At 41.9% G+C, this 12,093-nt stretch overlaps 1 long non-coding RNA gene across 1 annotated transcript in view; it reads left to right on the forward strand.

The window, feature by feature from the left end:
• Positions 1-3,858: 3,858 nt before the first annotated feature.
• Positions 3,859-12,093, forward strand: part of LOC136364340 (uncharacterized) — a 148,459-nt gene continuing 140,224 nt past the window's right edge. The window contains exon 1 of the long non-coding RNA XR_010744139.1: positions 3,859-3,943. This is a non-coding gene — a long non-coding RNA (uncharacterized lncRNA). The remainder of the gene's footprint in view (positions 3,944-12,093) is intronic.

The raw sequence follows: 12,093 nt of genomic DNA on the forward strand, positions 1-12,093 counted from the left end.
TGGAGTTGTTCTCATTCTGTATAGAAAAGGAAGAAAAGTCTTAGGAAAAAGATTTCTGACACAGAGAACTGAAGTCTAACAGTGTAATTCTTGTGGTCAGATGAAGCTGATTTCAACCTCTGGGTTAAGTTCACTATTTGACTGCAGTATATATTTCAATCAGCATCGCAAAAGCAAGTCTGTGAAGCCCACCTCAGTGCACAGATTCAATAGAAAGGGGTGCTGTGTCTATTGCTGAATGTAACAGGCAACTGAGACAATATTCCATATGCAATTCCTAATATGTATTCAGCACTGGGAAAAAAAAATGCCCAGATGGTTAAAGGAGACATAATAAATGGGAGAAAATGTATGATACACTTTTGTAGACTCTTGGTAAATTAGTATTCAGGAAGATGGTGTGATCATGGTTTTAAAACAGGACAAATTGTAAAAAAAAAGAAAGAAAGAAACAAACCCCAAGCAGTTAGGAGGAAACAGAGTGGGGTAAGGATTCCCAGACTCACTCGAGGGCTAGAGATAATGCCTTCCAGGGAGAGATTTTTAAGGTGCTCAATCTATGCAGTACATCAGGAAGAGGCTTGAGGGGCAACTTGATTACGGCATATAAATACTTTAATGGGTTCTAATGAGCTCTTGAATCTAGTGGAGGAAGGCATGAAGAAGATCATCAGCTGGAAGCTGCAGTCAGATGAGTGCAAATAGTAAGATGAGAATGTTTAACAGTAACAGTCACAACTGGAAAAAAGATAACCAAGAAGGTGACATATTCTGCTGAAGTATCCAGCTCCTTACTGGCTGCCTTTCAGCATAGCATGCATTAGCCTGGCAAAAAGTCACTGGATTCAGTTCTGGAGCTTTTCATAATCAGGTCTGGCTATATTGTCAGCTTTTTTCCCATCTGGCCCTTTGTTTATATCCTTCTGGTATAGATACACGCATATTGAGTAAAGAACACTAGAAACATCACTGGCTATAATGCTGAACTCCAGCACACTCGTTATTGTATAGTATGTTGAACTGACTGAAACGTGGGTTTATTTTTCTGTTAAAAAAAGAAATTGTAAAGTTAGAAAAATCTGAACCTTCCTTTAAACATGCTTCTGATGATTTTCTTTTTTCTCTCCTAAAAGCTGTGGTAAAAATGGGGTGCCTTATGTACTGAGGGGTTTTTTAAAGTATTTTCAGAGCAAAGACACCAAACAGGTTCTTGAGTGATGCATTGGAGAATCATGATGCACCTGTGGCATATGGCAAAAAAAATTTGTGGTATATCGGTTCTCACATTCCAGCTTTGGGATTTGTGCCTTTGCAAAGCCCTGCATTTCCAACCCCAAACCCAGGTCACCCGAGTCATGTGTGCGTTCACAGGGCAGCTGCTCTGAGTTAGCCACAATGTAGGTTTTCCAGCCTTTCTGTCCTGACAATAAACCATCCACTGCACTCCAGAAACTGCCAAGGCAGGCAATACTTCATGTTAATCGTGATAAATTTCCGTGTCAATGTTTTAAATTAAGTGCTCTCAAGCAATGTGCTTGAATGTGCTACGTCTTCCATGAGCCACACATGGTGTGTGCAGACTGGGAGCTGCAGGCTGGCAGCTCCAGGCTGGGGCTAGCTGGCCCTGCTCCTTCTGTGCCTTTGCTGATCTCACAGGGACATCACAACACAGCAGCGTGCAGCCTGGGCATCACACTAAATGCTAACTTTTGTTATGTACACTGTGAAAAGAGAGGGCCTGCCACTGGGAACACACTGAAAAAATAATTCAGCTGAACCAGCCAAGCTGAGTTAAAAGGCTCTGTCTTATTGTCCTGGGTTAGTTCACTATGAAATGCCAAAGCACACCTGGGAATGTGGGGAGAGTCAGTCCACAGTCCAAAGACCATCCAAAAATGGATTTTGTTTTTGTTAGAAAAAACTGAACTTCATTTTTATTGGCCAGACATAAATTAATTTACCAGCCATTCATCTCATCCAAATCTGCCTCCAGAAGTGAACAGGAAAATACTGTTCCTAGATAAATCAGTGTCAGATATTCATATGCTTAAAGGCTGAAATGGATCTCTTCTGAATAGGTTTGGAGTATGAGCCTCAAACCTGTTGGGGTTTCACTGCAAGGCTCTGGTGCTGGAGGTCAGCCTGTTTGCAAAGCACAGTACTAAATTTGCTAAGACTGATATGGGCTTTTAAGTAAACACACATGAGTGTAGAAATTTCTGGAGTTTGAACATTCTGCTAATAAAATTAGTGGTGAATAGTTAGCTTGTGTAGGAAAATACATGTTAAAGCAATTACAGGCCAGGAGAGTAAATGTCTACAGAGGTTGCTGGAAAATCTGGCAGTGATGTCTTGCTCTGCAGAACAGACATTCATGGCAAAATTGTAGCAAAGTGATCTATTTAATCTGATTTATATGTACTTTTCTTTTTTTTTTAAAAGGCAACCAAACTATGAGTATGATTAGAATCAAAATAAATGCTAAAAGGGCAAATATTTATGTGGGCTTCAAGTCAGAATTTTAGCTGTGATGAAGCCAAAATGAACACAGTCCAAGAGCCAGAAATTCTAATTGTATTCAGAACAATAGTTTTAAACAAAATAATCTGATCAATTTACTGTATAAAAGCCCCAGGGTCTATCAGTGCCAAAATTTTATGCTTGAAGAGACAGCATGTTTTCAATGTACAAAATAATGGGAAGTTTTTCAAAAACATCCTCGTAGTGAAAATGAGGACACAGAGCTGTCCCTTTGCAGGCAGAGGAAGGAACTCAGCAGCATTTATGAAGAATCAACCACAGCTGAACTCTGGAAACCCAGAAGCTCTGACTGTGCTGTGAGTGCAGAAAATGGCTGCCTGGGTGCGTTTGGTACCTCTCACACACAATCAAGATTTTAGATGAAAGGTTTTGAGGACAAGGCAGAATTCTGTCCTTTTCCCCCACGCACCAACTTTCTTTTTCTTGGAACACAGCCGTGGAGGGAGATGGCCCACTATGCAGGAAAGGGACAGAGCTGCAGCCAAAGCACAAATACCCAAAACAAGGAAGCAGGAAAACCAATTTTGTCCACAGGGTAGCTCAACATTGCTTTGAACCCAGCTGAACCTACAAAGCTTTTTGTAGGAAGGAACATCCCATAACCTGTGGTGACAGGTGATTCCTCTCCTTTTAATCTTCCTTTGATTTTTTATTGTTGTAATGAGCAAAACACCTCTAGGTCAGGCTAAATTTTCAGGTTAGGCTCATTAGGTGCTGTCAGTTCCAGGACTTCTCCCAGCACATAAGCCAAAGTTCCTGCCTTGGTGAGGGTGAAAAAGGAGATACTCTTTCACCTTCAGGTGCTGCCCAGACAGCCTGACTGCCATCCTCTGCCTCCCCAGCTGCCAAGCAGCAGCTCCAGCTGAGCTCCTGAAGCTTTAAACACATTTCTGATATGTGTTTGTTTAAGCTTCTCTTTAAACACTGCAGTGTTTCTTTCCCAGGTCATTTCTCAAGGACTTTGCTATCCTTGCTGTTAGAAACATTTTTATCTTTTTTTTTTTATTTATTTATAAAGTGGTGGAGAGAAAGGTTGAAAGTGAGTGAAGTGATAAAGGTGGATTCTAAAAAAATTTTCTTCCTAATGTGTTTGCACCTTGATATAAGAACACAGAGTATCACTCCAGGATTTGAGGGTCATTCCTCAACAATCTCAAGAAAGTATGAAAGGTAGTTTCAAAGCAGAAACAAAACCTGTCCTTGGCTCAGGCTTCCTGTCCTGTGTCTGAATAATTACAAGCCAAAATTCACAAGTTCCTGATGCAGAGACACAAACCACAAATAGCACCATTCAGGAGTTCTATTACTGTCTGAGGGAAAAAAAAAAAAAAAAAAAAAAAAAAAAAAAAAAAAAAAAAAAAAAAAAAAAAAAAAAAAAAAAAAAGTCACAATGCCCTCAGTGGTTTTCGGCTTTTTTCCTAGTTGTGCTTCCTGATAAAGGCCTTCTACATTAGAACTGACACAAACTCTGAGATGCCATTTGATCTGCAATTTTATTCTTGTAGACTATGGCAACATTTTCAGGCTGAGCAGTGATATCTTGCCAGAAAAGCAGCCAAAGTTAGGTTTAAGCTTTCATGGCTTGTCTGTTCCTATTTTCCACCAGTTGCTTGAAACAGAAACAAAAATACTGACCACCCAACTTGAGTATTTCTAGGACTGCTGTGCCTTTAAAAAATAATGCTAAGAGCACTTCATGTAAACCACAGTTTACTAACTGCTTTTTGTTTTTTCAACCACATATATAAAGTATTTTAACCTCACAATATTCTCTTACCAGCATCTGGCTTTTTCATACTAATTACCTCCTATTATGCTGGGTGGGAGGGGAAGAGATCATAGACATTTTAAGCACAGGGCTGAAAAGGCTGGGAGTGCCCTACAGGTAACTTCAGCTCTAAATCATTTCTTTGGGTCTGTTTAATCTCAGCCGGTAGTGCAGCTTCTTCGGTAGATTATGCTCAGCCTGGTGCTCTGGGATGTACCATTCCATACAGTTCTTCCATAAACCATGTCCAGAGAGCAGTGACTCAGGAAAGTTTTATGGCCAGCTAGGTTTTGGTGTACCGTCGAGTGGGCAGGATACACAGCACCAAGGACATCACTGCCTGCCAGTCAGTGTGGAATTGGCCCTTCCCTTCCCTTCCCTTCCCTTCCCTTCCCTTCCCTTCCCTTCCCTTCCCTTCCCTTCCCTTCCCTTCCCTTCCCTTCCCTTCCCTTCCCTTCCCTTCCCTTCCCTTCCCTTCCCTTCCCTTCCCTTCCCTTCCCTTCCCGAGTGCTTCCAGGACCTACAGATCAGCAGGGCCAACACCCACCACGCACACAATTCTCCCCCAGCAGTGAGGGGCGTGCAGGTGAAATCCCTGAGGGTTTCTGTGCAAAATTTCAGTCGGTGCTGCTGCTGCGATGCCCTCAGTGCAGCAGAGTGTGGGCAGAGTGTGTGTGCCTGCAGGACGTGCTGCGTGCCTGGGCTCTCCTCCGCACCACTGCAGAGCCTTCCAGGCAGAGGGTCAGATCTTGGGGTATAACCAAGAAGCTCCTGTTCACTGGTAGCTGAATTGTCCTGTTAACACTGCACACTAAATAGCTTTCAAACCCTTTGAGGTAAGAGGTGCTGTATAAATGTGGCAGATTGGTGCTTCCTGTGTAGGTCTAATTCTTCTCCCTCAGTGAGTTCTCTCACTTCAGCGGGAGCAGGACAGGACAGTACTTCTGAGGAATGTTTCTTTGTTATTCGTAGTGCTTGTGGAATAACACTGCTTTGACCTTCTTTGTTTGGGAAAAAGGACAGTGTGTTTTACCTTTTTTCATTTGCTCTGAAAATGTTTTTGCTTTACCTTAGCAATGCATAATTGAAATTTTCCAAGAACTGCTGCCTTTGTATTAATTGTTGCCCTGGATGTGGACTTGGACCCGGATGGTTCCATTCCAAGTCACACACCGTGATTGTCCTTACACGGCACTTGGGATTCAGCTTTTCTTTCCCCTTTCTCAGCTGTGTGTTTTGAATATCCTTTTGTCTCTATCCTGTCACAACACCACCACTGAGCTGAGGTCACATTTTACATCTGAATGCTTTCCTCAAACAACTGAGTCCTGTTTTCCCTCCTGATTCCACGAATTAGTAGAATGAACTTTATCAAGCACTATATAGAAGGATTCCCTTTTAAAGAGCAGAGTGTTTTTTTCTGGCTCTTGTTTGTGTAACTCCTGGTGACTGAAAGATCTGTAAAGTCCCTTCCTGCGGCAGGCTTGCTCTCAGTGGGATGCTTTAGCAGTTTGGATGCATGTGAACAGACATGCTGTTTTCCAAGGCAAGCACCCATTTGTTAGCAGAGTTGCTGCTCTCCTCTCCACAGGAGTCCTTCCCCACTGACCTTTTGAACCACCAGAGCAAATCGAATTATGTAGCTCTACAAAATGGAAAGCAGCATTTGGGCTGCGTGAGAGAAGTGTTCCAGCTTCAATGCAGCTGCCCAGGGAAGCAAAGCCAGCAGAGCTCAACACATTGTCCTGGATGAGTAAAGAACAAGGGCCTGCTAAACAAGTTTTGTCTCTCAAGTTTGTATTTATCTTCCTTGTGTCATCTCTTAGGCAAGACTACATAGGCAAGATGATAAATTTTTTGCAAGATTTTTCATGTTTGGCTGTGATTGATGTAATCCGTGCAGTACCTGCTAATAGGGTTTCCAGGACTGGTGAGATAGTGGGAACCAGAGCCAGAAATAACAGCTCTCAGTTCATAAAGGCCATATGTACTTTCAGTCTTGTGACAGTGGAATGTACCCGTTCTGGCAAATAGGACACCTCTACCCCTCCCTGCTTCCCAGGCTCCGTACACACCACCATTTCCCAGGCAAGTGGTGTGTGCTGCCCTGCAGAGGAGCCAAGTAGCTCCTCTAGATGCATCAGGCAACACATTGGGGCACAGCCAGCAGCCACAGAGAGGGGAGGGGGTCTTGGAGCAAAGGGCCTGGCAGACAGAGCATCTGTGGGTTCCCAGGGTATCTCCTCTGCTCCCCTGTCTGTCCAAACAGATGATAGGGCTGAGCAGAGGAGGGCAAAGGCAGGGGCTGGTACTCAGCCCATGACAGTAATGCTGTGGGGTTTCATATGAGCACACATTCACCCTGACAGGTCAAGATCAGCGAAAACTGGAGGCAGGGAAATAAAGTTTCCTTTAAAACTGCAAATAATAATTGAAAAAAATGAACAATCTGCTATTGTTGAAACAAATTCTTAAAAATATTACCATGAAACCAACTTCCCTTTAGTCTGCATTTCAGATCTACCACTTCCCTAAAATGGACTTAGAATGAACACACCTCTCCTCAGAAATGCTGCATGACTGGAGTTGCAGCTCAAAAAGATCCTGACCAGAGGCATTTCCAAGGCCAGGCTGAATTGTAAAATGAAGGAAGAAATACTTAGCTGATCTTTGGTGGATTTCTTTTCCAATAACACAGTAACTTAAATCTTGTTGCATTTCAAGTCTGAAATCTTCTTCAGAATGATGTCCTCAAGCTTGAGAGGATGGCACTGATTCGAGCGGGCTCGTCTGAAATGCCTTCATCTTTCACGCAAAGATGCTTACAAGCTTACACAACAGCAGTGAGTCATTCACATTGGATCATGGCTTTATTCACACAGCAAAAGCAAAACTGGTATTCTCTATCCTCAGTTTCAGCACTGCTGATATACAGCAGACATAGATGTATATTATGTCCTGGAAAAAATGAATAATTAGTGGTTGATGATGCCTAGCCATGATTAGTGGACAATCATGCTGTAATTCATAAGTATTAACTTAATGTCCATGTTCCTTTTCCCACTTTCTAAAGAGAAAGAAAAAAGAATGATATTTTTGCGCTTCAAGGAAAGGAGCAGGAAAGGTCAAAGGTGCTAAAAGCTGCTCTCATGTTAGAGGCACTACAGCTGTCAGTTTGCTTTGTCCTTAATGCTGTGCTAATTTACTCAGTTAAAAATGGCATATAATTTATATAGAGTTTAACAAGTGAACATCAGTCTTTCTTTCAGACTGAGGACATGATTCAGCAAGTCCCTTTTGCATTTGCCTGTCAGTAAGCATGCACTAATCTCACTGAAGTAACCTGTAATGGGTCGCTGAAGGGAAGCACTGGGGCCAGCTCAAACCTGTGAAATTAAGCAGAGTTGATCTTAAGTAAAAGCAGCAGCTTTCACTGCAGCTGGGACCCATATCTTTTGTGTTTGGCTTTATGAATTTCAGCTATGTAGCCAAGGCAGGAGAGCCCAGCCGTGTAGGTGGAGCTGGTCACTGGAGAGGAGTGAGGTGCCTTTCCTGCTTCTCGGACTGTAGAGGGAGCCTAGGCAGTTGTCACACTAAATCTCTTACATGTGCATGCCTGTACATGGCCAGTGAGGTGAATCCTCCTAATTCCTGACTCTACTGATAAGCTCATGTCAGATGTATAATCGTACCACATTGTTCAGAAAAATCAAGAAGAAAAAGGCATATTAAGCAAAGGATATATGGCAGCACAGTATGTGGGCTTTTACGTTGTTTTAAAAAAAACAGCTCTTTGCTTGTTTTAATTATCAACATCACAAGACAAACTAGCTTTTAATTTTAAATTATTTTAAAATATCTAGAAATAGAACATCATGTTTAAATCAAGCAAACAGCTACTTTATAAACCCCCACAGAGCAAGGCAATTCAGATTTAATGCTTTTTCAGGGCTCTAACTTTGTGCTCAAGTATTACCTTTTCATATTAAAAACTTGACATTGTAAAATAAATGTGTCCTATGCCAATATCATTGCCTAGTCATCTTCCTGATATAACTCTGTTTTTGTACTGAATGACATTTGGATCTACAGATCTGCTGCATTGACTGTAGACAAAAGAGAAAACACATGTGCTAAAATTTGATACACAAATCAATAAATCGTATGTCCCTTTAAATATAATGAAAGTAAAGGCTCTCATTGATCTGCATCATCTCTGATTAGAGTTGCGTGGTATTCTCTTTGGAAAAAAAAAAAAAAAAACAACAGAATAGCTGCTGATGAGTGAATTGTAGGCATCAGATGTTACAGGGCTGGCTCTCACTGCAGTCAGGCAGAGGAAGCAAAACAACCAGGGAGTCCCAGGACTTTACCAGCTTCCATAAAATGTCATCTCTTTAAGAGTGAGGGTCTGCAATGTATTTTTTACAGCCCAAGTGTTCCTTGAAATTTTCATCAGTAAGGAAAAGAAAAAAAGGAAACCTATAAGAGAAAGCCATCTCTGAGCTGAAGAAATACTGGCATACATTGCCCATTGATTTAAGGTTTTGATTTTAGAGAAACTTGCCAAGTGCACAATATCATGCTGCCAGCACATTCAGAGCCAAAGTAAAACCCTTCCCAAGATGCATCTGTCTTCACTTCCCTATGACACATAATTTTTAAAATTAGGTATCTAAGTGCTTTGTACAATTCCATGCTCTAAGTTGCTGCTTTTCCTGCCCATGGATGTTTCCTGTACCTGCCCTCTGCAGCCTTCCTTCAGCCCTCCCTGTGCTGGACAGTCCTGGTAGGTAAGGCAGCCTCTGCCAGCTCAAAAGCTCATCAGCTGCCAAAATATCAAGAAATGCAAAAAGTCAAAAACCCTCTTAGGCTTCCTTCACAGCTTGCTCGTTCATACTACATTTTTATTTTCTGACTTTGGCTTGAGCAGGTTATGTCTCCAGATTGTCTGAGTTGGGAACATTTTATCATCCAAACTCACTATTGACATGGTGTTGCTTTGCCCTTGATTATAGGTTTGTTTGATAGTCATCCCACGTTTTGTACAATGTGTTTTCCAAAGTGATGTTGCCAAGAAGACTGTGGAACAGAGAGGAGTCAGTTGTCAGCCTCATGGGGAATGTAACACACTCCCCTCTATCTTAGAAGGGCCTCTGGAGCTGGGGATGCAGGGCAAAGTGCCAGTCCTCCCTGTGGGCTCAGAGTGCCTGCTTACCTGGGGAATTCTCCAGCTTCTGTGTCCCAGACAGTCTGCAAAGGCCTACACGCATGTCCTCCTCAACCTGGCCATCTTGTACTTCAGATGAGGCTAGGGAACACTGTCAAACAATAAACAAAAACCTGGTGAGAAAAATAGGGAATACGGTGGTTGAGCTGCACTTTTTTCCTCTCTTCATTTGCTCCTTTTTTGTAAAGTAGCAGCCCTTAGCCATGGAAGTGAGCACTGCTTGGACCTCATAAATGAGCTGAGGTAGCAATGGACAGCCCTGCAGGCAGTTGCATAGATTCCAAGGGCACTCCAGCAAGTAACTTACCATCACTTGTTCTTGTGAATCGTAGCATTCCTCAGAAATTGAAGACTGCCTCTTCTCCCCAGGCCAAACTTCTCCAAACCACAGAAACACAGAATATTATAGTTGGAAGGGATCCACAAGGATCATCAAGTCTGAGTCTAAAGTCAGTGACCTATATGGCCAGGATTGAACCCACAGCCTTGGCATTATTAGCATCACGCTCTAGCCTAAAACCTTTTCAAAGAACATGAAACAAGTCTGTAAGATGAGATTTGTGGGTAGAAAGCAGGTGAATAGCTGATGAGATCTGGCAACAAGTTCAGAACAGCAACCTTTCCTTTTGAAGAAAACTACCAGAGCCAAGGGTCCCTCTTGAGCATGCTACCCAACCCTGAAGAAGATTAAGCATTGCTTTCCTGTAGCACTGGATGAGTTAGGTTGGTGCAATAAACTTAGCTTCTCCCTGCTTCATCTGTATGATTTTCCTCAGGACTCTAGCTCACCCCTGCCCTTGCTGTAAATTTAGAGAAGCAGCAGCTTTCTATCACATGTAGTACCCTCACTGCTAGGGTTGTGCTAAGGGCCTTAGACTTTTTCCTAGCCCTGATCTCTCACACAAATTCTTACTGTATTAATCATTAGGCAGTACCATGGCTCAGTGCAAAGTGCTGTGCTGGATTAACTGTGGTGCAACCAGTGCATCTTGCTCTTGTTGATTCCTCTGGAAGCTCTGATTTCATGTTGCCTGTTATCAAAGGATATCAGCTAATCCTTTACACCCAACTTTTTCACAGGTTAAATTAGTACATTCCTTAAAACAGGAGCAAAAGGCTCATTTCCTCACCATACCCCAGCAAAAGTCCTTTCCTGACAAGGCTGCAGGACTATGGAAAACATTTGTAAGGATGGAAACGTGCATTGGTATATTTTATTGGCTTATTTCGAGCTTGAAATGGAGAAGCATGCAGAAAAGTAGGACACCAGTGGCTCATGCTCCTGCCTGACATTGATATGGAAAACACTTTGGGATTTACTTTAGGAATGGGCTATGTGAGTAAGGTCTCTTCTCTGTCCATGAGAGTACAGCTGAGGAATTCTGTACTCTTCATTCTCAGTATCTTCAGATTTTACTCATAATTCTCTAAAACTGGGGGAAAATTCATTAATAAAGGCGGCATTTTGGAAACAGTACCTCTTCTCTTCCGTATTAGAGAGATTTTATTGTGCCATACATCGAAAATCCATGCTTTTGTATTGTCTCTCAGTGTTTGTGTTTATTATTGAATTCTTTTTTTGCGCTGATTAAGAACTAGTGGCTGCCCACAAAAGATTAAGAATCCATGTAGATGGTTTATCTAAGCTCATATCTTGTATACAATTAAAATCCTTCTGCAATTTTATCAATGCTTTGAAATTCAAATGGTTAAGAGAAAAGCTCCTTAAGCAGATTGCAGTCAGTTAGATATTTTATTGTATATAAATTGTAAGTACATGCTTACAGGCAGATGTGCATAATGTGATAGTGTACTTTGCTTTAGCAGAGTCGTGTGTGGATTGAGAAAATCTCCATTTCCAAACTAGGAGGACATTGCACAGGACCTCTCCCTGTGCTGCAGATAAGATCTGTATTGTGGCCTTGCTCTTGAAAAGTCACAGATCCCCGCTGTTGGTTTAAACTCACTACAGAGGCTGTGTTTCATGTCTCATAACCTTCAGAGCAGCACACTGGAGTTAAGAGGTGGAATGCTACTGAAATTCAGTAGGAACTGGGCATCTAGTTCCTTATGACCCCTTGGAAAATCCCTATCCAAAAGTGGAGGAATAAACAGCTGTAAAACAGATTATTACTCTACTTGGAACAACTTATGAATATCTGAATGTCAAGTATTCTTAAGGCCGTTCCTGTCCTAACTCTCCCCTGTCATTCAGTGCTAAACTCATCCTCAGCTTTGTGGAGTAAGATACCGTGCTTTAAAAACCATCATGTTTTAATGTATAGAAAAGCCTTTTTTTTTTTGGCCCAGGATTGAAACTAACTTCTCTTGGGCTTTGAATCAGTTTTTGTTTTAAAAAATTCTATATTTTAATGTAGACAGCAGGCTGGAAATGCCAGCTGTCTGAACCTGTTCAGCAGTATAAAACTTCAGAGTAAGAAGACAGAATGGTTACTGGCCAGAGAGTAGAACAAGTAATTAAATATATTTAATAGGTGCATTTAACAAATAGCTCTGTGGTTTATCACTTAGCTTTACAGTTTATCACAGGAAT

This window comes from Sylvia atricapilla, chromosome 8 (assembly GCF_009819655.1).
Source record: "Sylvia atricapilla isolate bSylAtr1 chromosome 8, bSylAtr1.pri, whole genome shotgun sequence".
NCBI lineage: Eukaryota > Metazoa > Chordata > Aves > Passeriformes > Sylviidae > Sylvia > Sylvia atricapilla.